The following is a 24,979-nucleotide window of genomic DNA, read 5'->3' as shown; positions in this document are numbered from 1 at the left end:
GAAAGCGCCACTAGAGGGAGCCCTACCTCCCTTGCCCATCTGCTATCCAGCAGATTCCCTTCTGACCCTGTGTCCACCAGTACTGGGCTTGAAGGGTTAAATCCCCGCTCAGGATTGTAACTGGGAGTCGTGTTGAAAGATGAGTATGACCCACGTGAATGTTTTGACCCCCCCTCAGCCCAGTCTCTAAGGGCGGCATTCGTGTTTTGACCGTTTGGGGCAGTCTCTCTGCTGATGCTCACTCGAGCCGCAGACAAAGCACTCCCCGCGGACCAGCCTCCTTTGTCTGAATGTGGCCCTGCTCGTGTCCCTAGCATCACCAGCAGGGGGAGCTGTAGCCACACGGAGCGCTGTGGCTGTGGAGCGTGGGTAAGACGGCTCCCTTTCGGACCCGGGAGGAAGAGGGACGGCTTGTGCCTGACCGCGCCCTTTGCCTCGCTCCCGTCGGCGTTCTTCTAACCGATTGTCCAACCGTATAACCAAATCGATAAGCTCCACCAAATCCCGCGGTTCCTCCTTAGCCACCAGGTGCTCCTTCAGGACCGACAACAGTCCGTTTATGAAGGCGGCGCGGAGCGCAGTCATATTCCAGCCAGATATCGCAGCCGTGATGCGGAAGTCGACCGCATAAGCGGCTGCGCTCCGGCGCCCCTGTCTCATTGACAGCAGCACGGTAGACGCGGTTTCGCCTCTGTTAGGGTGATCAAAAACAGTTCTGAGCTCCCTCATAAGCCCAGTATAAGAGGCAAGGAGCCGTGAACTTTGTTCCCAAAGCACTGTTGCCCAAGCGCATGCCTCACCTCGAAGCAAATTAATCACGTAAGCCACCTTGCTGGCGTCAGATGCGTACATCACGGGACGTTGTGCAAAGACGAGCGAACACTGCATAAGAAAGTCTGCGCACGTCTCCACACAACCTCCGTACGGCTCTGGGGGCTTATGTATGCTTCAGGGGATGGTGGGGGGGGGTCGTTGAATGACCAGTGGAATGTCTGTATTCGGCACCGGGTCGGCAGGAGGAGGAGCTGCAGCAGCGCCCTGAGCGCGCGCTTCCACCTGTGCGGTGAGAGCCTCCATCCTGCGATTAAGGATGATGTGTTGCTCGGTCATCAGGTCCATCCGAGCGGGTAAAGGCGGTGAGGATGTGCTGCATTCACCAATCACGCCTCCAGCCGATGCCTGTGCACCCTGCTCTTCCATTGGCTGTCCAACAGATGGTTGATGCCCCTCGGGATCCATGACGTTGGCCGAGATATCCTGTTGGGGAAAGTGTAGTGACACGGACCCACAATGGGGGGCGCAAATGAACGGTCAATAGATGAGCCAAAGGTAACAATTTAATGTTGTGAATGTGCACAACGAATATACAGACAATCACAGAATCTGAGGGTTCGCGCGTCGGGACGCGGCGGCACAGGAAAAACCACCTCTGTGTTGATAACCATTTGAAAAAATCCAGGCGGCTTTTGATGGCTTTCAGTGGAGTGAGTATATAAGAAATTGTTTAACAGCTGGGCATGTTCCAACTTGTCCTTAAGGCTTCCAACAGAGGTGTTTTTCCTGTGGCGGTGCGTTGCGGCGGCTGTGAGCCGACGCTGCAATCCGTCTGCACGTCTTTCATTAAAAAATCTGCTTTAAACAGTGGAATATCCGGATAAAATGCTGAAACCGACTTCTTCTGAAACTTCTCTGTTCTCTCACGACGTCCTGGAACAATAGAGCCTGAAATGTGGATGTTTTCAGCTTGAAGCAGTCTGACGATGGCACCTGGGAGTGCTGCGCAACGTCCCGCTGTGTTGGAAGTCCTTAAAGCGACAGTATCACCTCAAAATCTCTCATCAAGCCATTAAAATTTTCACCGAAAACCAGCTTAATTTTTCGAACCGTGTCCACTTTGATGTGTCTCACAGGTTTAGAAAAATTTGATCAAACAAAGTGCCAGTCTCTCAGCAACTTCTCAGACAAAGGAATTCCGACGAGGGGCTGGACGACTCCTCCCACAAGGAGTGCTCACAGGCGAATGACGTCACCGACAGGCGTGGAAAAACTCACGCATGCGCACAAGGGTTCAAGCATGTCTGACGTAAAAAACATATGAATGAAATCCATATAGTTTTGAAAAAAATAAAAGGACCTATACTTTATTGACAGACCTCGTATATTTTGTTCCCAGGTCAGATCGGTTCTCTCCAGGCTACCCAATGGCCCATGAGGTGACCATCAGGAATCTGGACCAGGAACAGGCTCGGTTAAAGGAGAAGATCAGCAGGCTTGAGGAAGAGAGGGAGACTCTGCTCAACCAGAGCCAGGTGGCCAGTGAACAGCACAAACAACAAGTCCTCAAACTGGAACAGGTACTGCTGTTGCTGCTCCACTGCAAAAGAAAATACTCATCTTAAAGCTTAGCATGATTGCTTTATACCGTTTTAATCTCATTCCAGCCTGAGACTGTGCGTTTGATGTGTTTTTAATGCCTTCTCCACAGACTCTCCGTGAGAAGCACCAAGGCTATGAAAAGGAGCTTTCCAGACTGAGAGCACATTATGAGGAAGAGACTCTTCGGGTTCAAAGAGGCGCAAGTCAGAGCACTTGAAGAACTAGAGGAGAAACACCGGACCTTGCGAGAGGAGGCTCAACAGGAGAAGGAGGAGGAGCAAAAACTCCTCATGGCGGTCAGTAAAATGTGAGGATGTTTTTGTGATGTAACCCCAAATCAGAAAGAATTTGGGACAACACAGAAAATGAAAATCAAAACACCTGCAGTGATTCTTACATTTACTTTGACTTCTGTTTCTTTGTAGAGAGAATAAACCCAAGATTTTGTGTGCTCAACTACATTTCATTTGTTACTATGCATCCTTTCCTACATTTCAGGCCTGCATCACATTCCAAAAATAGTTTGGACATTAAAGCATTTACCCTTTGTATTGTTGTTGTTCCTTTTCACAACACTTAAAAGATGTTTTGGCATTGAAGAGACCCAGTGATGCAGTATTCACAGTGTCATTTGTCCAAACCCATCTTAAGGTGTGTATTTCATTTATTTTTTTCTCCCCATTTCAAAATTCTTCACACATCCATTATTGAGGACAGGTGAAGATTGCAAACAGGCCACGCCAGCGTCGGTACCCTCTCTTTCCTTAGCCATGCCCTTATAATGTGTGCAGAATGTCATTTTGCAATGTCTTGTTGAAAACTGTATGGGACGTCCCTGGAAAAGACGTCATCTTGAAGGCAGCAGTTCTTGCTCTAAAATCTTATATTACTCTTTAGCATTATGCTGCCACCACAGAAGTGTAAATTACCATGTTCCAGAGCAATGATACAAACCCATATCATGACAGACACTGGCTTTTCCACTTGTTACTGATAACAATCTTGATGGTCCTTTCATCATTTGTTTAAATACACCACATTACAATACAATACACATTTCCATTGTGTAGTGGTACAACCCAGATGCCTCAGGGCCCAGTTAAGTCTATGTCCCTTCTGGACAAGGTTAATATGTTTATTTTTTTTTGCAGTTTTAAGGGGTATTTGTGAATGTAAAGCTGTATTGTAGTGCTTGACAGATGTTTCCCAATTCAATCCTTTGTGTTGTTATATGACTATTGATAAATGACTGTTATTGATGCAGTACTGTCTGAGGAACCAACGACCATGAGTGTTTAGCTTAGGCTTGCTCCTTTTTTTGTAGTTACAATAATATATCATTTCATTTGTTGTATAACAATATTCAAACTGGAAATCCTCTGCCCATCTTCGTTCCTCAAAGACTCAGGCTTTTGTGCATCCTGCTTTTTTACCTAATCATGATTACATACACCTATTGATATCATCTGTTTGAAATAATAATTATTTAAGTTTTTTTTTTTTTTTTTTATTCATTACAGGTCATAATGATCCATTCAAACTTTTTGGAAAATGTTGGTCTTAAATCATCTAAAATCATTCTAAAGTCAGTTTAAGTAAAAATGAGTCCATCTGCAGTCCATCTATAATTTGAGAGAATATTAGTATTTGATAAATTAAAGACTGGTATTACTGTAAAAAGTCATTGTGTTTCTGTAAAAGGCCTAAATATTTGGAATAACTGTTCTGATAGCATTAAATTATGTGGTACGTTAGTTGGTTTAAAAAGACTTTATAAAAATAATATAATTACTTGTTACAGTATGAAGAGTAGATTACAGAGTTTGTTACTGGTTTATTGATTGTGCGCTGTTTATTTGGTTGTGTTAAGACATTGTGTTCACTGGTTAATCTTTATTGTCTGCTTGTTTTTTTTTCCTTTTTGTACTTGTTGTGAGTGTGCATATATATATATATATATATATATATATATATAATATATATATATATTATATATATATATACTATATATATATATATATATATATATATCTCTGATCATATAATTAATCAAGGCCATACACATGCACACACACCCACAGAGGCCACGTGGCTATTATAATATAGATATCATTCAGCAAATGTCATCTGTGCTCTGTTTGTTCGTGATCAAGTTACATGCAGGCACAGCTTGTGTAAGCAGGTGCATTTAATTGCCAAAAAGGGTAGTGGCTGAATACATTAAAACCACTAAACATTTCACTCATGGTACCTAACAGCACTGTTAAACTAACATGAGCACAATACCAACATTTAAAAACCTCAAAACACCAACTCCCATTGGTGCATTACAGCACAATGTCCATTGTTTACTGGTTTGCTAAAATTGCTAATTTGTCCAAAAATATTTGTCCTATCAACCTTCTATTTTTGCATCGTTCATCCTTCACCCCAAAATACATAAGCATACCATTATAGCAAATGTCAGCTCTCCTCAGTATTTGCGTCATTGACACCATACACATGCATGCATGCACACAGAGGCCACTTGGCTATTATAAAATAGATGCCAAATGCCAAATGTCAGCTGTGCTCTGTTTGTCCGTGAGCGAAGTTACATGCACACAGGCACGCACACACAGAGGCCACTTGGCTATTATAATATAGATACCAAATGACAAATGTCAGCTGTGCTCTGTCTATGATTGAAGTTACATGCATGCAAACACACACATGTACACAGTGGCCACTTGGCTATTATAATATACCATAACAAATGGCAAATGTTAGCTGTGCTCGTTTGTCTGTGATCAAAGTTACATGCACGCACACACACAGAGGCCACTTGGCTATTATAATATAGATATCAAATGTCAAATGTCAGCTGTGCTCTGTTTGTCCGTGATCAAAGTTACATGCATGCCTGCACACACAGCTGCTGTAAGCAGGTGCTTTTAATTTGCCAAAAAAGAGAGTGGTTGAAGACATTAAAACCACTAAACATTTCACTCATGGTACCAAAATGAGACTTATGTCACTCATGGTAAGAGCAACATAACACTTAACTAAAGTGACAAAACCAATTGAACTATAAACACAATAACTCAATAACACTAACAACACTGTTTACATGAGCCACAATACCAACATTAAAACCTCAAAACCCCAAACTCAATGTCCATTGTTTACTGATTAGCTAAAATTGCTAATTTCCTCCAAAAATATTCGTCATATCAACTTTCCGTTTTTGCAGTGTTCATCCTTACCCCAAAATACATAAGCATACCAAGCGGCACATATCAGCACTCCCCGGTTTTTATGTGATCAAAGTCATAGGCTATTATAATATAGATGATCATAACTATGTTGGGAATTTTTACTTCTTCCTGCAATTCATTACAAAAAAAACAGTTTAAAAGTTAATAAACAAGTAAAAATTCAATAAACTATCAAAATTTGCACTGCAACTCTTTAGAAAAGCTGCCACACCATAATAAAATCTCAAGACATTGCAGCAGTTTATTAAAACAACTGGGCACCGTAGTCTCATTTGAGGGTGGGCAGTAAAGCTTCAAAATATGACGTATATGACGCAATAATCCTACATCCAGGGACAGCCCTTGTCTGTCCCCATCAGAAACATGCTACTTTCTCTGAGTTTTTTTTGCAGATTACACCGCAAACAAAGTGAAAATGCAAAGAAAATGTGACGATGCAGTGGAAAGTGGACATACTGCTGTTTGTTTATGACCTGGAACTCAAACATGCCGAGGCAGTTGTGCAGGCAAGAGGCCACAGCTACTATGTCTGTAGGCTAAGATTTAATTGCATGACCTCTTCCATCTGCCTTGATTTCCCTTCTCCACCAGGAACCAAAAAACAACTGCACTTTTCGCCACTGCTTCGGTGATTGCAGCCAAAAACAAAACAGTACACCATTTTCCCCTGTGAGGTTATGCTGTGTTTGTGTTGCACAATGGCAGGCTGTGTTCAAATTCCACAAGATCATGCAGTGGTTCAAACGACACTGCTCTGCCCAGTAGAAGTGGGTAAAAAAAAAAAGTGAAAAAGAAAGGTACTGGAGGAGTCTGAATATTTCGGTGGAGCTAACAGGACACATGATAAACCAGCTCTTTGGATAGAATTGAGCCTTCCGCTGTAAAGATTCGCAACTATGTGTACTGTGATTTGGTTCTCTCAATTTTTTTTCTTTCCTCTCCTCCTCTTTCTCCTCCTTGACCTTGCTGTTCTTGTTGCTTTTTATCACTGCTGGTTGCACTGAATAAAAAACACTGGGGATGTCCTAAATAGATCGATATCGTGATGTATTGATCTGTTTAGGACGTTCACAGATGTTACATGCGCAGTGGGTTCACAGATGTTACCTGCGCGTTATGTGTCTTACATCCTTTTTGAAGTTTTGTGTTGTGGTTTCTGCACATTTCTCATTTTTTTCACAAGGACCATTTGATTAAAGGAACATCCATTCATGATGGAGCACTAGTTCTTGCAAACATCAGTATTTTCTGGTCCCAACACAGGCACTAAACAGATGTATAAACCTCAAGTAAACAGAGTATTTCTCCCATATTGTAAAAGCAATTTTTCACACAGGGACTGGTCTTGTTTCTTCTTTTGGAGATGCTTCATCTGTGTTATGTAATGCTCTACGGGTTCTCTTTACTCATAAATTAGGAAAAAGGGAAAAGGGGATTCTTCTGGAGTCCATCTCTGAGGAGGTAATAGTTGTGGCTTTTGTTTCAGTGGTTGTATCAATGATGGTGTACATTTCGTTAGTGGTGAGAAAATTATCAAAAAGAGTTCCTAAAAACACAGCATCAATTCATAACCAAGACACTGGGTTTGGATATAGCTTGTTTGGATTTTCAAACAAATTGTGTGTGCGTTGTCATTTCGGCTGCTCCTGTTTTGTGTTCAGGGTCGCCACAGCGGAGACAGCCAGATCTGCATTGGTATTTGGCACAAGTTTTACGCCAGATGCCCTTCCTGATAAAACTGTAGTTTTACCTAGAGAAACACCACACAGCCGCTGGTGTTCCTAAGAGGTCTCCCATCCAAGTACTAAGCATGTGCCGCACTGCTTAGCTTCTGCGATCTGACGGAATCAGGCTGACACAAAGCAGACCAGCTTATTTCCAAACAAATTGTAAATAAGTAAATAAATAAATTGCAAAAATGGAAAAAAAGATAGCACACTGTCATGAATCTTGTTAGATTTATTGCATGAACGGCTTGGTTGCAATAGGGTGCAAATAAATACATTACAATCATTCAGGTGTGTAAATTAGTTAAAGCAAGAAGCCAGATTCCACAAGGATCTCCTATATACTCTCCCCCCCGCATATATAGTAATGGTAAAAGCCACACTGGCAGAACCATTTATGAACTTTAATACCCATATATGCAATTTATTCTTGCAAGACAGAAGGTATGTAGTGCATAAGTGAATGTGGTGTGTGTCTGTGTGACCCCCATTCGCCCTTCCCGATCAGCCTACAACATCCTACTCAAAGCCAGCCGACAACTTCCATCAGGAAGGGCCGACCACCAAAACAACACAAAGACAGACAAGAACGAGAAACAAGTGCTGAAGACAATAACTGTGACGTGAGACACCGAGGAGACGGGGCCCCAACCATGCAACATACCATGACAAACAACCACACATGAACAAACAGTGACAGCAACAGTCTGTTGTCTAATTAGTGAGCATCCATACCCTAATCTAGAACACTGTAGTGTTAATCCTCTTAAGAGCACCCAAAAACCGAACTGTGGTGACGGCCACAAACAGGCGACCATCAACACACAGAGACCCAGATCACAGCTAAATATCCGATCACTACTGTGGCTGGTGTGTTGGGCCAAGACAAGAGTACAGAACCTTAACATATGACATGGACCACTCCGGCACATCAGAAGCCACGCGGCCGGCCGCGAGCACTGAAGGAAGTGGGGCCAGGACACAGGGCCTCGGGGGAACCAGGAGAAAAGGGGCAGCGGAAGAGCACAGGGCGCCGGCATAGGCCCACCAATAAGGGGAGCCCCGGAACCACGCCACCAGGGCCACGGCCCTGGAGGGCAGGAGCGAGCGGCGGCAAGGACGGGGAGCAAAGGAGCCACCGCAACCGAATCCAAGGCACAAGGTAGGAACCCCCGAGCCACACGAGGGCGGGGCCCAGCCCCCAGACAAGAGGCAAGGCCCGACCCCGGGGCCAGGAAGAGCACAAGGCCCCTGACACCAGACCCCCCAGCATAGCCAGCAGGCCCCCCCCCCCCACCCCGGATCCCATCACAACCACCAAAGCCAATAACCAGAGACCGCCCGAGCGAGAGCGGGGCCCACCCCGCAGAGACCACAGCCCCCATCCCCCCAAGAGCCACCAGCCAACCATAACCTAATCTTACTCTTTCCCCCCACCCTATCCATAACCACCCCTGACCCCCCCGCTTCACTTTTAATTTCGCTCAGCCATCACAGAATGAATTACAATGAATTCATGCTGCCATGACGAAAGTGAGGCGCTTTTCATCACAATATCACAAACCAATAGATTAATGTATATTTTGTGCTGCTGAATCATGACTTGCCGTGAGACCATGTTGCTCTTGCAGTCCTCTCCTTCATGGTGCGTTGTGAGGGAATCTCATACATGCCATCATTTGTTGTGTTTGCATTTGTGAGTTTGTCTTGCATTTGTTTATCTATAGTTCTCCCACACACTGCATCTAATGTACCACAGTGTGTTTTGTTGAATGATTTGCTGGTCTCAGCTGTGTGTGCTGCATTTAGGTGACATTTAAGACTCAAGTACTCCCCTGATAAGAAAATATAGCTTTGCAGTGACTGCAATTAGCTTCGGTTCTGTCAACTACGCCATCTGGAAGCACTTTAAAATGAAAATGGGCATGTAAAAATTCAGTGTCCTTCTCCATGTCCACGGCAGCAGTCAGCCACAGACTTGAAAAACAAAAGCCCGTGAGCAACAGACTCTTACAGTAAAAAAAAAAAAACTGCATTAATGTGCGATAAAAAAAATCATCGGTGATAATTAATTTTAATGCATTAATGCGATAACACGTTAACTTGCCCATCCCTAAAAATAGCAAGACCAATCGGAGATTCCTGACGTCCACCAATCCGGATCTGGATCACCTGCAAAATTGTCATGCAAATTTGGTGAGAATCCGTGAAGTAGTCTTTGTTTTTTTGACATAATCCTTCAAAGTCTATATAAAGTGAAATCTTGATCTAGAATGATTTTATTACATCCTTGGTGGATGTAATAACAGTATAATGCTGCCAACACCAGCTGGCAGCATTATACTGTTATTACATCCTTGGTGGATGTAATAACAGTATAATGCTGCCAACACCAGGTGGCAGTAGTTTTCTGTACATGTAAAGGAAAATTTGTTTCAGTGTGTTCACATACAAATACAAAAAAGGCAATAATAAATTGTTCCTTTGTTTTACATGTCATTATGATCTTCCATCTTGCCCCCTTAATGTTCATTTTGTGGCATCACAAAAGTTATCGACATTCTCAGAATGTGGTTCCATCCACCTCTTTGTGCGGTCCGCTGCCACACTCTGCTATAAACTATACTCCTGCCTGACATCAGTTCAAACAGAAATCTGTATTTCTTTTGTTCCGCTTCACACATTTACTACCAGATTGTTCATCAGCTTTGATTACTTGTGCACTGTTTCGAGTCATTGATCTTCCTTCACTCCTGATCCTGCCTGACATTGTTCTGTCTCATTGTGTGAATTCTGGACTTTGAATAATTCAGGATATTGTTCATTCCTGGCTTCACCACTCTGTTATTTTTTACTTTTTCTTTGCTTTTGTTTCAGCCTCTCTTGCCTTTGTTCCGTAACACTGACTAGGTTGTCACTGGTTGGCATCCAAGTCTCAAAACCACACAGTAAGACAAGGAAACACCAGGGGCCTCATGTACAAGACTGCGTGGTCTTTCTATTAAAGTTGGCGTACACCAAAACGCTGAATCAGGTGTAAGCACAAATATATTCAGATGTATGAAAGTGTGCATAGGCATGAATCTACGCACACTTGGTTTGTACATCCCACTAAACATGGAATTGAGTGTGGAACCAAATTCCTCCCTGGCCACACCCATTTAAATATGCAATTTCATGTAATAGGCTCTTTAAGCAGGGATTCCCAACTGCGCACCACATCAGACAACATGAACACAGAAAAGAAATTATACTACAGATGACGAGAAATTATGTGTAGACATGCAGTAGTAATTTTAACGGTACGCCGTTAAACGGATTAATCATGAAACTGGGAAAATGTTTGTGGCCCAAAAAATGGTTATTAATTAGAAACCTACCCCGTCCAACTGATGAGCATGTGTTATGTTTTCTCCAGACTATCAGCTATTTCATAACATGACCCATCTGTGTCACATGCACCCGGGGCACAGTGAATCGGGGCACAGTGAATCAGTCCAGAAAATGATTTACTAAGCCCCAGTATCGAGTGGATGACAAATATACTTGTTGAAGCTTATACATTTATTTTCCATGAATTATTTCTATAATTTGTATATATAAACAACTGTTTCACGATTGAACAGGAATTATGACAGTTGTATTTATAATAGTTTCTAAAGGACTTGTATCACTATATAAGACACTCACACATTACATAGCTGGTTTTCTGGATTATAGTTTTTATATGCATCAGCATATAAGTCAGAGCTGCGTCAGTCACAGTCAGTCAGAGCTGCATGTCGTCAGAGCGAGCTGCAAAAAGTTTGTACCTGAGTTTTCAGAGGTGGTGTTTGTAGTTGCCATCTGCCACGCCGGTGTTGCCAACCCGGACAGTGGGAATACCACCTCAACCGGCAACTTAGCCCCGCGACTGGACAGCAACACGTCCGAGGCCCCGCCCAACTGGTGAATTCACTGAGGCCGCGCGCTGCGTCATTAGAGCCGCGCGTCACGAGTACCGCTTCCCCGAGGCCTCGTGCAGCCACCGCGGATCCATCAGCGCGGAACACCGAGGCCGCGCTGCACCAGCGCAGTGCAGATCCATCCGGTGACAAACAACGCAGGCTGTTAACATCGGCGACGACAAGCTGCTCATAAGCCGACCATGGGGCCTAAGAAGGTTCTGACAGCGGAGGGAAGGTGACGATATTAAAAAAATCTCTGGACTTTCTATCAGAGGAGATTTCTGTTGTGAAGCAGCAACAGAAATCAATTATGGATCTGGTGGAGGAGGTGAAGGCATTACGGCTCCAGAATGCCGAGAAAGACCGGCATCTGGTGCAGCTGGAAAATAGAGTGGCTGAATTGGAGCAGTACACCAGAATTAACGACGTCATCATCACAGGTCTTCATATCAAACCACGGTCCTACGCACCGGGGCGGTAACAGATGAGAGCGGAGGGGAGCCCAGTGAACAGGAGGTCAGCTCTGTGGAAAAACAGGTTGCTGATTTCCTCCTATCTAAAGGTATAGAAATGGATTTAAATAACATTGAAGCGTGCCACCCTCTGCCCCGGAGAAATGACGGTGATAAACGAACCGTCATCATGAGATTCATCAACAGAAAACACAAAACAGCACTGTTAAAACAAGGAAGAAAACTGAAAGGGACAAACGTATTCATCAATGAACATCTCACCAAACGGAATGCCGACATCGCCAGGAAAGCACGCTTCTTGAAGAAACTGGGAAAAATCCAGCACACATGGACTTCAAACTGTAAAATATTCATCAAACTGAACGGATCACCAGAACAAGCAAAAGTCATGGCAATAAGGAACATCGAGGAGCTGGACAAATATGAACAATAGTGTTTCTTAAAGCGAGGATCTGGACAAATATGACCAATAAGGTATGAGGACACAAACACATCACAACACCATGACACAGACCAGAGGAACCTATTCATCTACTACCTATTCATCTACATCTGGAGACAAGAAGGCTATAACTCAAAGGATTGCTGATCATGGAAAAGTAGAACTGAGAACATTTAAATACACAGACCACAATGTACTGGACTTGGAGCACGATATAGACCCGGACAATAATTTCTTCTCAAATATCAATGACAGTTGTTGCTATTATACAGATGAACAGTTTAATCGGATCATTAAAACGGATAACAAATTATCAATAATCCATTTCAACAGCAGAAGTCTATATGCAAACTTTAACAACATTAAAGAATATTTAAGTCAGTTTAAAAAAATATTTAACATAATTGCTATATCAGAAACATGGATCAATGAAGATAAAGGAATGGATTTTGAACTGGATGGATATGAATTTAATTGTGTAAACAGAAAAAATAAGAGTGGAGGAGGAGTGGCTGTGTATGTGGATAAGAACATGGATTATAAAATAGTAGACAATATGACAACTGTGATTGATAACTTATTAGAATGTATAACTATTGAAATATGTGAAGAAAAAAGCAAAAATGTATTAGTCAGCTGTATATATAGAGCACCAGGATCTAGTATTGAAACATTCACTGACTGTATGGGAAAAATGTTCTCAAAAACGAATCAAAAAACTGTGTTCATTTGTGGTGACTTAAATATTGATCTGCTCAATCCAAATAAGCATAAAATAACAGATGAATTTATCAGTATAATGTACAGTATGAGTTTATATCCAAAAATCACCAGGCCAAGCAGAATTACATCCCATAGTGCCACCTTAATTGATAATATATTCAGCAATGATATTGAGAATAACACTGTGAGTGGATTATTAATCAATGACATTAGTGATCATCTACCAGTTTTCATCGTTTATAATAGAAACCATCGGCGGAATCAGCCAGAGGAGAAAATAAAATACAGGCGAGTGCGGACAGAGGAAAACATGAACACACTAAAGAAGGATTTACAGGAGCAAAACTGGGAAAAGGTATACAGTGAAAGTGATGTTGATAGTGCATATGAAACTTTTTTACAAATATTTACATCATTATATGATAAAATTGTCCAATTAAACAAGACTACAGAAAACAAAAAATCCAAGCTCGACCATGGATGACGAAAGGGTTACGAAATGCATGTAATAAGAAAAATACACTGTATAGAGAATTCATAAAACTAAAGACTAAAGAGGCAGAAAATAGATATAAGAAATACAAAAATAGATTAACTAATATTATACGGGTATGTAGGAAGGAATATTATAGTAACATATTATATAATAACAAAAACAATATTAAAGGAATATGGGATATATTAAATAGCATTATCAAAAATGGTAATAAAAAACAGAGTTGCCCTCAGTATTTCATTGATAATAATGTCAAGAAGGAAAATAAGGATGAGGTAGTCAACGGTTTTAATAATTTTTTGTAAATATTGGACCAAGCTTGGCAGAAAAAATTCCCGATTCCCAACCTGAGGATTGGGATAATAATCTCATAGAAAGAAATCCCTGTTCAATGTTCCTCACAGCAGTGGATGGAAATGAAATTATAGACATTGTGAATAATTGTAAATATAAAACATCTACCGATTTAAATGAAATTGATATGGTGGTGGTAAAACAGGTCATTGAATGGATTGTAGAACCATTAACATACATCTGTAACTTATCATTTCAAACCGGTAAATTTCCCAATCAAATGAAAATAGCTAAGGTTGTGCCGCTGTATAAGACTGGGGATAGACACCACTTCACAATTATAGACCTGTTTCTTTGCTTCCACAATTTCCAAATTATTAGAAAAGTTATTCAATAATAGATTAGACAAATTCATAAATAAACATAAATTACTTACTGATAGTCAATATGGATTCAGAGCACATAGTTCAACATCACTTGCATTAATAGAATCAGTTGAGGAGATTACAAACGCCATAGACCACAAATTACATTCAGTTGGAATATTTATAGACCTTAAAAAGGCTTTTGATACAATTAATCATGACATATTAATCAATAAACTTGAACAGTATGGGATTAGGGGGTTGGTGTTGCACTGGGTGAGAAGCTACTTAAGTAACAGAAAACAGTTTGTGAAGTTGGGGGAATATACATCATCATGCTTGGACAATGCTTGTGGCGTCCCACAGGGGTCAGTATTGGGTCCAAAACTGTTTCTAATTTATATATTGATATTGTCAATGTTTCCAAAATATTAAAATTAGTATTATTTGCAGATGACACAAGCATTTTTTGTTCAGGGGGGGATTTGCAGGAGTTACTGAGGAGGATCAGTATAGAAATGAGAAAATTGAAAATATGGTTTGACAGAAACAAATTATCATTAAACTTAAGTAAAACAAAATACATGTTATTTGGCTATTGTAATACAGACATACAGGTTCAGTTACAAGTCGAGGGGGTAGATATTGAAAGGGTACATGAAAATAAGTTTCTGGGGGTGATAATAGATGATAAGATAAACTGGAAGACTCATATAAAACATATACAAAGTAAACTGTCAAGAAGCATTTCAGTTCTAAACAAAGCGAAACATATTCTGGACCACAACTCACTCCGCATTCTTTACTGCTCACTGGTTTTACCATATTTACAGTACTGTGCAGAGGTATGGGGTAATACTTATAAAGGTACAACACAATCACTATCAGTAATGCAGAAAAGAGCTATAAGAATTATTCCTAATACTGGCTATGGAGATCATACAAATCCACTATTTTTACAATCCAAATTCTTAAAATTCACAGACTTGGTTCATTTTCAAACAGTACAAATTGTGTATAAAGCAATAAACAATTTACTTCCAGCAAATATTAAAAATATGTTTTTTAACAGATCAGGGGATTACAGTCTGAGGGGGAAATTTAATTTAAAGCATCAGTGGGCACGAACAACATTAAAAGGTTTCTGTATTTCTGTCTGTGGGGTGAGGATGTGGAACAGATTGGGAGTGGGGCTCAAGCAATGTCCAAGCATGAACCAGTTCAAACAGCGGTACAAAAATATGTTTTTTTCTGGGTATAGGGAGGAGGAAGGGTAATGAGGGTTAGGGAGTTTTTGTTTTTTGCTTCGGCTTGTAAATATATAGTATTTTGTATGTAAGTAGGTATGTGTCGGTGTATATTTATGTTTGTGTATATATATGTGTATATATGTATATGTGTATATATGTGTATGTATATGTGTATGTATGTTGATGTGTGTATGTATATATGTATGTGTATGTGTATATATATGTATATATATATATATTGATATCGGTTTAGGTGTGTAGGAATCTATGTGTATATGTGGCAAAGGGTATTACTGGTTGTGGGGAAGAAGGGGTAGGGATAAATAAGCTGATTCTTCACCCTACCCCTTTTCAGACATGTTGGGTACACAGTAGGAACTTTTTTGTTGTTGTCTTTACTGATCTATCTTGTAATTGTTGTTGTATCAAATGTTCGAAATAAACAGTTTTCATTCATTCATTCATTCATATATTTAACTAGAAGCACTCAGAGAGTGCAAACCTTCGCCAAGGCCATGGGGTCACTGACGCCATAACATCTACACGCCGTGGAATCATTGAACCTAAAAAAGTCTAACAATGATGTTTGCTCAGTAGTAAAAAAATGTTTCATCTGCTGTGACTGGATAGCATGTATCCTTAGCGCTTGACATCACAAGCAACTTTCACCTTTCCCAGAAGCTACTGTCATCTTAGCACTGATATTGATATTGAATGTGCTTATAGACAAAAACAAATGAGACAAAATTCAATTTATTATTCAACTAAACTGCAAATATATGAATTTTTAACATTTATGAAACACTTCTCTAAACAAGGCCATAGGGTCACTGACCCTAAAGAGATTGTGATCTATTTCTTTTTGTCTCTTTCTCTAAAATTGTATATAATAATCATTAGATTATTAATATATAAACAAAAATAAATTTAAGAAATATTACAATTTGAAAACAAATTCACCCGAATGTGATGACAGCTGCAACTGCTTAATGCTAACTTTTAACATTGAAAATGCCATAGACATGCTAACGCTTTAGCATTGGGATCCGGATCATGATCCGGATCACCACTAAAATTTAATCACTTGTTCCTCTTGTCATTTCCAACCACTCCACAAAATTGCATCAAAATCCGTTCAAAACCTTTTGAGTTATCCTGCTGACAGACAGACAAACAAACAAACAAACAAACGCAACCAAAAACATAACCTCCTTGGCGGAGGTAATAATGCTGAAGAAATCTTTATAATCATATGTACGTTCATTATATTCTAAGTTGATTCCGGGGCACAGAGAATCAAAAATTTTAAAATCAATTTTGAACACCTGTAAATTACACTTGGTGAATAACACAGTCGGATAAACAATAACTTGCTTTATTAAATCCACAATAGAATGACCTAAACCTATGCATAATGTGTTTATGCTGCCACAAAACAACATTTCTGATCCACTGTGCCCCATCTTCCCCTAATAATAAAAACATATTTGAATACGCACATGCCCAAATGTGTCCGTGCTGGGTTGCGTTTGGAACAATTACACGAATAAACTATTTTAACACAGCAACTGTTAGTGCCATTTTACGCATCACTTTGCGTGTGCTTTTATATTCATCCATATAATTGAGCTGGAATTAAGCTGGAATGCCCCTGATGCCAGGATGCCCAGCATGGTCAGCACAGACAACCTGTTGTGTGGGCCGCTGAAGAGGAGGTACTGCTGGCCCACCACCACCAGAGGGCGCCCTGTCTGGAGTGCGGGCTCCAGGCACCAGAGGGCGCTGCCGCCTCACAGGAGCAGCCGGGGTGACAGCTGTCACTTATCGCCTACAACAGCTGTCACCAATCATCTGATCAGCAGGGGTATATCAGCAGGACGACATCTCCACCTCTTTGCCAAGATATCGCTCTACCTAGAAGGTACCGTACTCAGCCGACTGTGTTCTTTGACATTAACCCTTTGTTACTTTTGTGCGTTAAATAGCAGACATTCTTCCAACGAGAGGTGGAGGTGGTTTTCCCGCCATACGGGTTGCTGGGTGCAAACGCACCCACATTTAACTGTTTTTGTTCCTCGCCAGCAGTACCAGATCCGACACGCGGAGGCAGTGGCCACCTGGGAGTTCGGGACTTGGCGGCTCCAGTATTCCCGGGGTTCGGTGGCGGAGGAAATCGTGTGGTTCCGGTTCTGCTTTGGACAGACGTCTCTTATCTTCGAGCCTGCCCACGTGACACATTTTTGTGAATTGACTTCTTTGTCTATTGTTGTAATCCGTTGTGTTTGTTGTGCTTATTCACAACAGTAAAGTGTTGTTATTTGACTTCCTCCATTGTCCGTTCATTTGCGCCCCCTGTTGTGGGTCCGTGTTCCTACACTTTCACAACAGGATATCTCGGCCAACGTCATGGACCCCGAGGGGCGTCAACCGGCTGTTGAACGGCCAATGGAAGAGCAGGGCGCACAGGCGTCTGCAGGAGGAATGATCGGTGAGTTGCAGCGAATCCTCACCGCTTTTACGGCTCGGTTGGATCTAATGACCGAGCAGAACGTCCTCCTTAACCACAGGGTGGAGGCTCTCGCCGCGCAGGTGGAAGTGCGCCCTCAGGGCGCTGCTGCGGCTCCCCCTCCTGTCGATCCTGTGCGCAACAGTGACGTTCCACAGGTCATTCAACGACCCCTCCCACCTTCCCCTGAAGCATACATAAGCCTTCCAGAGCCGTACGGGGGTTGTGTGGAGACATGCGTGGACTTTCTTATGCAGTGTTCGCTCGTCTTCGCACAACGTCCCGTCATGTACGCGACTGATGCTAGTAAGATAGCTTATGTGATTAATCTGCTTCGCGGCGAGGCACGCGCTTGGGCTACAGCGCTCTGGGAGCAAAATTCACGGCTCCTTCTGACATATGATGGGTTTGTGAGGGAGTTCAGAACAGTGTTCGATCACCCAAATAGAGGAGAGACCGCTTCAGCCGTGCTGCTGTCAATGAGACAGGGGCGCCGGAGCGCAGCTGCTTATGCAGTCGACTTCCGCATCGGGGCTGCAAGGTCCGGCTGGAATAGCACTGCCCTCCGTGCCGCCTTCGTAAACGGACTGTCGTTGGTCCTGAAGGAGCACCTGGTGGCCAAGGACGAACCGCAGGGATTTAGACGGGCTTATTGATCTCGTTATACGATTAGACAATCGGTTAGAAGAACGGCGTCGGGAATGAGACGAAGGGCGTGGCCGGGCACGCGCCGTCCCTCTCCCTTCTGGTTCCGACCGAGTTCCGCCCTCCCCACGCTCCACGGCCTCTACGCTCCGTGTGGTTACAGCTCCCCCTGCTGACGAAGCTATGGACACGAGCAGGGCCACATTTAGGCCACCAGATAGACAGAGGAGGCTGGTCCGCAGAGCGTGCTTTGTTTGTGGCTCAACAGAGCATCAAGTGAGGAACTGCCCCGAGCGGTTAAACACCAACGCCCGCCCCTAGAAACTGGGCTAGGGGTGGGCCAAAACATTCACGTGGGACATACCCATATTGCCACACGACTCCCAGTTACAATCCTTTATGAGGATTTAACCCTGAAGGCCCCAGCACTGGTGGACACAGGCTCTGAAGGGAATCTGCTAGACAGCAGATGGGCCAGGGAGGCAGGGCTCCCTCTGGTGGCGCTTACCTCGCCTGTGCAGGTGCGGGCACTAGATGGCTCCCTACTCCCTCTAATCACACATAAGACACCACCAGTAACTCTGGTGGTGTCAGGAAACCACCGGGAGGAGATCGAGTTTTTTGTGACTCCTGCCATCTCCCGTGTGATTCTCGGGTTCCCGTGGATGTTAAAACACAATCCCCGGATCGATTGGCTGTCCGGGGTAGTGGTTCAGTGGAGCCAGACCTGCCATCAGGTATGTTTAGGTTCCTCGGTTCCTCCCGGTTCCCAGGCTAAGGAGGAGGTCAGAGTCCCGCCCAATCTTGGGACGGTGCCGGTGGAGTACCATGACCTTGTGGATGTGTTCAGTAAGGATCTGGCGCTCACCCTTCCCCCCCACCGTCCGTACGATTGTGCCATTGATTTGGTTCCAGGCGTTGAGTTCCCGTCCAGCAGGCTGTACAACCTCTCACGACCTGAGCGCGAATCAATGGAGACCTACATCCGGGACTCTTTAGCCGCCGGGTTGATCCGGAATTCCACCTCCCCGATGGGTGCAGGTTTCTTTTTTGTGGGTAAAAAAGACGGCGGACTTCGTCCATGCATTGATTATAGGGGGCTGAACGAAATCACGGTTCGTAATCGATACCCTTTGCCCTTGTTGGATTCAGTGTTCACGCCCCTGCATGGAGCCCAGATTTTCACTAAGCTAGATCTTAGAAATGCGTATCACCTGGTTCGGATCCGGAAGGGAGACGAGTGGAAGACGGCATTTAACACCCCCTTAGGTCACTTTGAGTACCTGGTCATGCCATTCGGCCTCACAAACGCCCCCGCGACGTTCCAAGCATTAGTTAATGATGTCTTGCGGGATTTCCTGCACCGATTCGTCTTCGTATATCTAGACGATATACTCATCTTTTCTCCGGATCCTGAGACTCATGTCCGGCATGTACGTCAGGTCCTGCAGCGGTTGTTGGAGAACCGGCTGTTTGTGAAGGGCGAGAAGTGTGAGTTTCACCGCACCTCTTTGTCCTTCCTGGGGTTTATCATCTCCCCCAACTCCGTCGCTCCTGATCCGGCCAAAGTTGCGGCGGTGAGAGACTGGCCCCAACCCACCAGCCGTAGGAAGCTGCAACAGTTCCTCGGCTTTGCGAATTTCTACAGGAGGTTTATTAAGGGCTACAGTCAGGTAGTTAGCCCCCTGACAGCCCTGACCTCACCAAAAGTTCCCTTCACCTGGTCGGATCGGTGCGATGCCGCGTTCAAGGAGTTGAAACGGCGCTTCTCGTCTGCACCTGTTCTGGTGCAGCCCGATCCTAGTCGCCAGTTTGTGGTTGAGGTGGACGCCTCGGACTCAGGGATAGGAGCCGTGCTATCCCAGAGCGGAAAGGCCGATAAGGTCCTTCACCCGTGTGCCTATTTTTCCCGCAGGTTGACCCCGGCCGAACGGAACTATGACGTCGGCAATCGAGAACTCCTTGCGGTGAAAGAGGCTCTTGAAGAGTGGAGACATCTGTTGGAGGGAACGTCCGTGCCATTCACGGTTTTCAGTGACCACCGGAACCTGGAGTATATCAGGACCGCCAAGCGGCTGAACCCCAGGCAAGCCCGCTGGTCACTGTTCTTCGGCCGTTTTGACTTCCGGATCACCTACCGTCACGGGACCAAAAACCAGAGATCGGATGCCTTGTCCCGGGTACATGAAGACGAAGTCAAAACGGAGTTGTCGGATCCACCGGAACCTATCATCCCGGAGTCCGCTATCGTGGCCACCCTCACCTGGGACGTAGAGAAAACCATCCGGGAGGCCCTGGCACGGAGCCCGGATCCCGGAACTGGGCCGAAGAACAAACTTTACGTCCCACCAGAGGCCAGGGCTGCAGTCCTGGACTTCTGTCACGGCTCCAAGTTCTCCTGTCATCCAGGGGTGCGTAGGACCGTGGCAGTTGTCCGGCAGCACTTCTGGTGGGCGTCCCTGGAGGCCGACGTCCGGGATTATATCCAGGCCTGCACCACCTGCGCCAGGGGCAAGGCTGACCACCGCAGGGCATCGGGACTGCTCCAGCCGCTGCCTGTGCCTCATCGCCCCTGGTCCCACATCGGCCTGGATTTTGTCACGGGCCTCCCGCCGTCCCAGGGCAACACCACCATCCTCACGATAGTGGACCGATTCTCCAAGGCGGCCCACTTCGTGGCCCTCCCGAAGCTCCCGACTGCCCAGGAGACAGCGGACCTCCTGGTCCACCACGTCGTCCAGCTGCATGGGATTCCAACAGACATCATCTCCGATCGCGGTCCCCAGTTCTCCTCGCAAGTCTGGAGGAGCTTCTGCCGGGAACTGGGGGCCACGGTGAGTCTCTCATCCGGGTATCATCCTCAGACCAACGGGCAAGCAGAACGGGTCAATCAGGAGGTGGAACAGGCCCTGCGCTGCGTGACGGCCGCGCACCCGGTGGCCTGGAGTACCCATTTGGCCTGGATCGAGTATGCCCATAACAGCCAGGTGTCTTCAGCCACCGGCCTCTCCCCTTTTGAGGTGTGTCTGGGGTATCAGCCCCCGTTGTTTCCGGTGGTTGAGGGAGAGGTCGGTGTGCCCTCGGTCCAGGCCCACCTGCGGAAGTGCCGTCGGGTGTGGCGCGCCGCCCGTTCTGCTTTGCTAAAGGCCCGGACGAGGGCAAAAGCTCATGCAGACCGTCGGCGGACTCCGGCCCCTGCGTATCGGCCAGGGCAGGAGGTGTGGTTGTCCACAAAGGACATTCCCCTGAAAGTGGACTCCCCCAAACTACAGGACCGTTACATCGGTCCCTTCAAAATCCTTAAGGTCATCAGTCCAGCCGCAGTGAGGCTTCAGCTTCCGGCCTCACTGCGGATCCATCCTGTTTTCCATGTGTCCCGGATAAAGCCGCATCACACCTCACCCCTCTGTGCTCCGGGTCCGGCGCCGCCTCCTGCCCGGATCATCGATGGCGAGCCGGCTTGGACTGTGCGCAGGCTCTTGGATGTCCGTAGGATGGGCCGGGGCTTCCAGTATTTGGTGGACTGGGAGGGGTACGGACCCGAAGAATGCTCCTGGGTGAAGAGGAGCTTCATCCTGGACCCGGCCCTCCTGGCTGATTTCTACCGCCGCCACCCGGACAAGCCTGGTCGGGCGCCAGGAGGCGCCCGTTGAGGGGGGGGTCCTGTTGTGTGGGCCGCTGAAGAGGAGGTATTGCTGGCCCACCACCACCAGAGGGCGCCCTGTCTGGAGTGCGGGTGCTTGGTAATCAAAATCGGTTCCAGAGCCAATTACCGTCATTTGCAAGTAAATCCTCACATTCCCTGAGTACAAGCTCATGTTGGGTTGCACCATTTGTAAGGTCCTCTAACAATGCTAATCCAGCCACTGTTGGTGCCATTTTACACATCACTTTGTGCATGCTTTTATATTCATCCATATAATTGCAAACACGTGTGTTAATTGTTCATCAGTGTGTCTTGTTATGACCGGCTCAAAGCCATAACAAAAATGGAGACCATGCTGGAGTAATGTGCATAAAATAAGAATTTATTTAACAAAAAACAAAGATGAGGTGTGAATGTCACCGTCAGTAGTGAAGACAGATGTTTGGATCTATTGTACGATGTTTGTGTGCAAAGATGTGTGATAATGTGAAATTAAAAAGCAAACTCAAAGGTGCATGTCGAAGGACCCGGAGCCCGGCAGGAGCACGTCAGGACCTGAAGCAACAGAGAAGGAGAGCTAAGCGGAAGAACAGGCGGAACTTTATAGTGCGTCCTTCGGAAATGAGCACCCTGCAGACAAAGAAGAGGGCAAAACAAACAACCAAATGCCCAGCCCACAAGGCCCAGGGGCCGTAACACCCCCCCCCCTCACAAAAAGGGGACCCATCAGGGACCTTTACAAACCCCATACAAAAAATTTAACCCATGAAAGGAGTCAAACCACAGAATATTTGAACAGTGTGCCAATCTAATGTACCTCTAGAAGGTGGACAATGTGTGAACCAGGTCACAACATTGTTGTAGACGTTTCAACCACAGAGGTATCCAGGCACCTAAAACACTAGAAGTTTAGATAAAGATCTCGTGGCAAACAGGCACAACAGAGCAGAACACCTGGTCACCAATCTTCACAGGTGTCTGCCAGGCAAAGTTGTTCAATGCGCCCGAGACAACGCATCCACCACCACATTATCACAGTCTTTTATATGTCGTATTTCAAGGCAATAAGATTGAAGCAATAGGGCCGCCCAACACATTAAACGTTGGTTGGGAGACTGCAGACTGCTGAGGAAGGTCAGCGGGTTATGATTGGAAAAACAGTTACCGGACCACATCCGACATAAACACTAAAATGCTGTAAAGACCAAATCAAAGCAAGTATTTCTTTTTCAATAACGGAATAGTTCCTCTGATGACGATTGAATTTTCTGGAAAAGAAACAAACTGGTCTATTTACCCCCTCATCATCTGCCTGCAACAACACAGCACCTGCACCAACCGAACTTGCATCGACCTCCAACTGAAATGCCCTGTCCCACCTAGGAGCAGCCAAAACGGGTGCATTTGAAATTAATGCCTTGACACGCTCAAATGCTTTCTGGCATGGATTGGACCACACAAATTTTACCTTTCCTTTTAAAAGATCGGTCAGGGGCGCTACCACAGTAGAAAAAATTTTACAGAAACACCTCTAATAGCCCACCATCCCCAAAAACCGCATCAGCTCCTTTTTTGTAGTGGGTAAAGGAAATTGATCAATGGCCTGGACTTTAGCCCGCACAGGCCTCACAGTGCCCTGGCCAACCACACGACCCAGGTATACCACCGTGCCTTTAGCAAACTCACATTTAGCCAGGTTCACAGTTAGATTGGGCTGAGCCAAGCGGTCAAACACAGCTCCAAGCCGCTCCAAATGCTCCTGCCAGCTATTTGCGAAAACAACCAGGTCGTCTAGGTACACAGCACAGTCTTCCAAGTCCCGCACAACTAAATTCATAAGGCGCTAAAATGACGCTGGTGCATTTCTCAAAACAAACAGCATGACATAAAAGAAGAAATCTGCTTGGCCCTTTCTGTCAGGGGGACCTGCCAATACCCCTTTAACAAGTCCAGCTTGGTCACAAAGTTCACACCACCCACTTGGTCCATACAGTCCTCCATTCGTGGCAAAGGAAAGGAGTCAGGTTTTGTGACTGCATTTACTTTACGAAAGTCAGTGCAGAAACGTGGACTCCCATCAGACTTAGGGACCAGAAGGCACGGAGAAGCCCAGCTAGAATCAGAAGGCACCGCAATATCATTCTCAATCATATACCCCACTTCTGCCTCGAGATGATTGCATTTTTCAGGATGTACTCTGTAAAATCTTTGCCTTATAGGCTTAGCATCTCCAACATCAATGTCGTGCTTTAACCAAGTGGTGCATGATGGAGTATCACCAAAAATACAAGGAAAGCTGTGAATTAACTGGACCAACTGATCTCTTTGCCATGGCTCCAAGTGGCCCAAAAAACTTTCCAACCTTTCCAAAGACTCTGTATTTTTCAACAGACCAGTTACAATAGCATCATCCGGACCAGGAAGATCGTCAACATCCAGCTCTGCCACAAGTGGAGTTCCTGATGGAACAGACATACAGACAGGATGAGCTACAGAATTCAAAACTGAATCAGGCTTTAGGGGTAGGGGTAGGGGTAGACTAGTGGTATGATTTTCGCTTGGGGTGCCAGAGGCCCCGGGTTCAAATCCCGGACGAGCCCCAATTTGTTATGACCGGCTCAAAGCCATAACAAAAATGGAGACCATGCCAGAGTAACGTGCATAAAATAAGAATTTATTTAACAAAAAACAAAGATGAGGTGTGAATGTCAGCGTCAGTAGTGAAGGCAGATGTTTGGATGTGTTGTATGTGTATGTGTGGGAAGATGTGTGATATGTGAAATTAAAAAGCAAACTCAAAGGTGCATGTCAAAGGACCCGGAGCCCGGCAGC

The 24,979-nt window shown here is 44.8% G+C and overlaps 1 pseudogene; it reads left to right on the top strand.

Annotated features, from left to right (window-relative positions):
* Window positions 1–24,979, top strand: part of LOC117513685 — a 729,285-nt pseudogene that overhangs the window by 290,622 nt on the left and 413,684 nt on the right.

Source organism: Thalassophryne amazonica, chromosome 1 (genome assembly GCF_902500255.1).
Source record: "Thalassophryne amazonica chromosome 1, fThaAma1.1, whole genome shotgun sequence".
In the NCBI taxonomy this organism is placed as follows: Eukaryota; Metazoa; Chordata; class Actinopteri; order Batrachoidiformes; family Batrachoididae; genus Thalassophryne; species Thalassophryne amazonica.
This window is presented reverse-complemented; position numbering and strand designations above follow the sequence as displayed.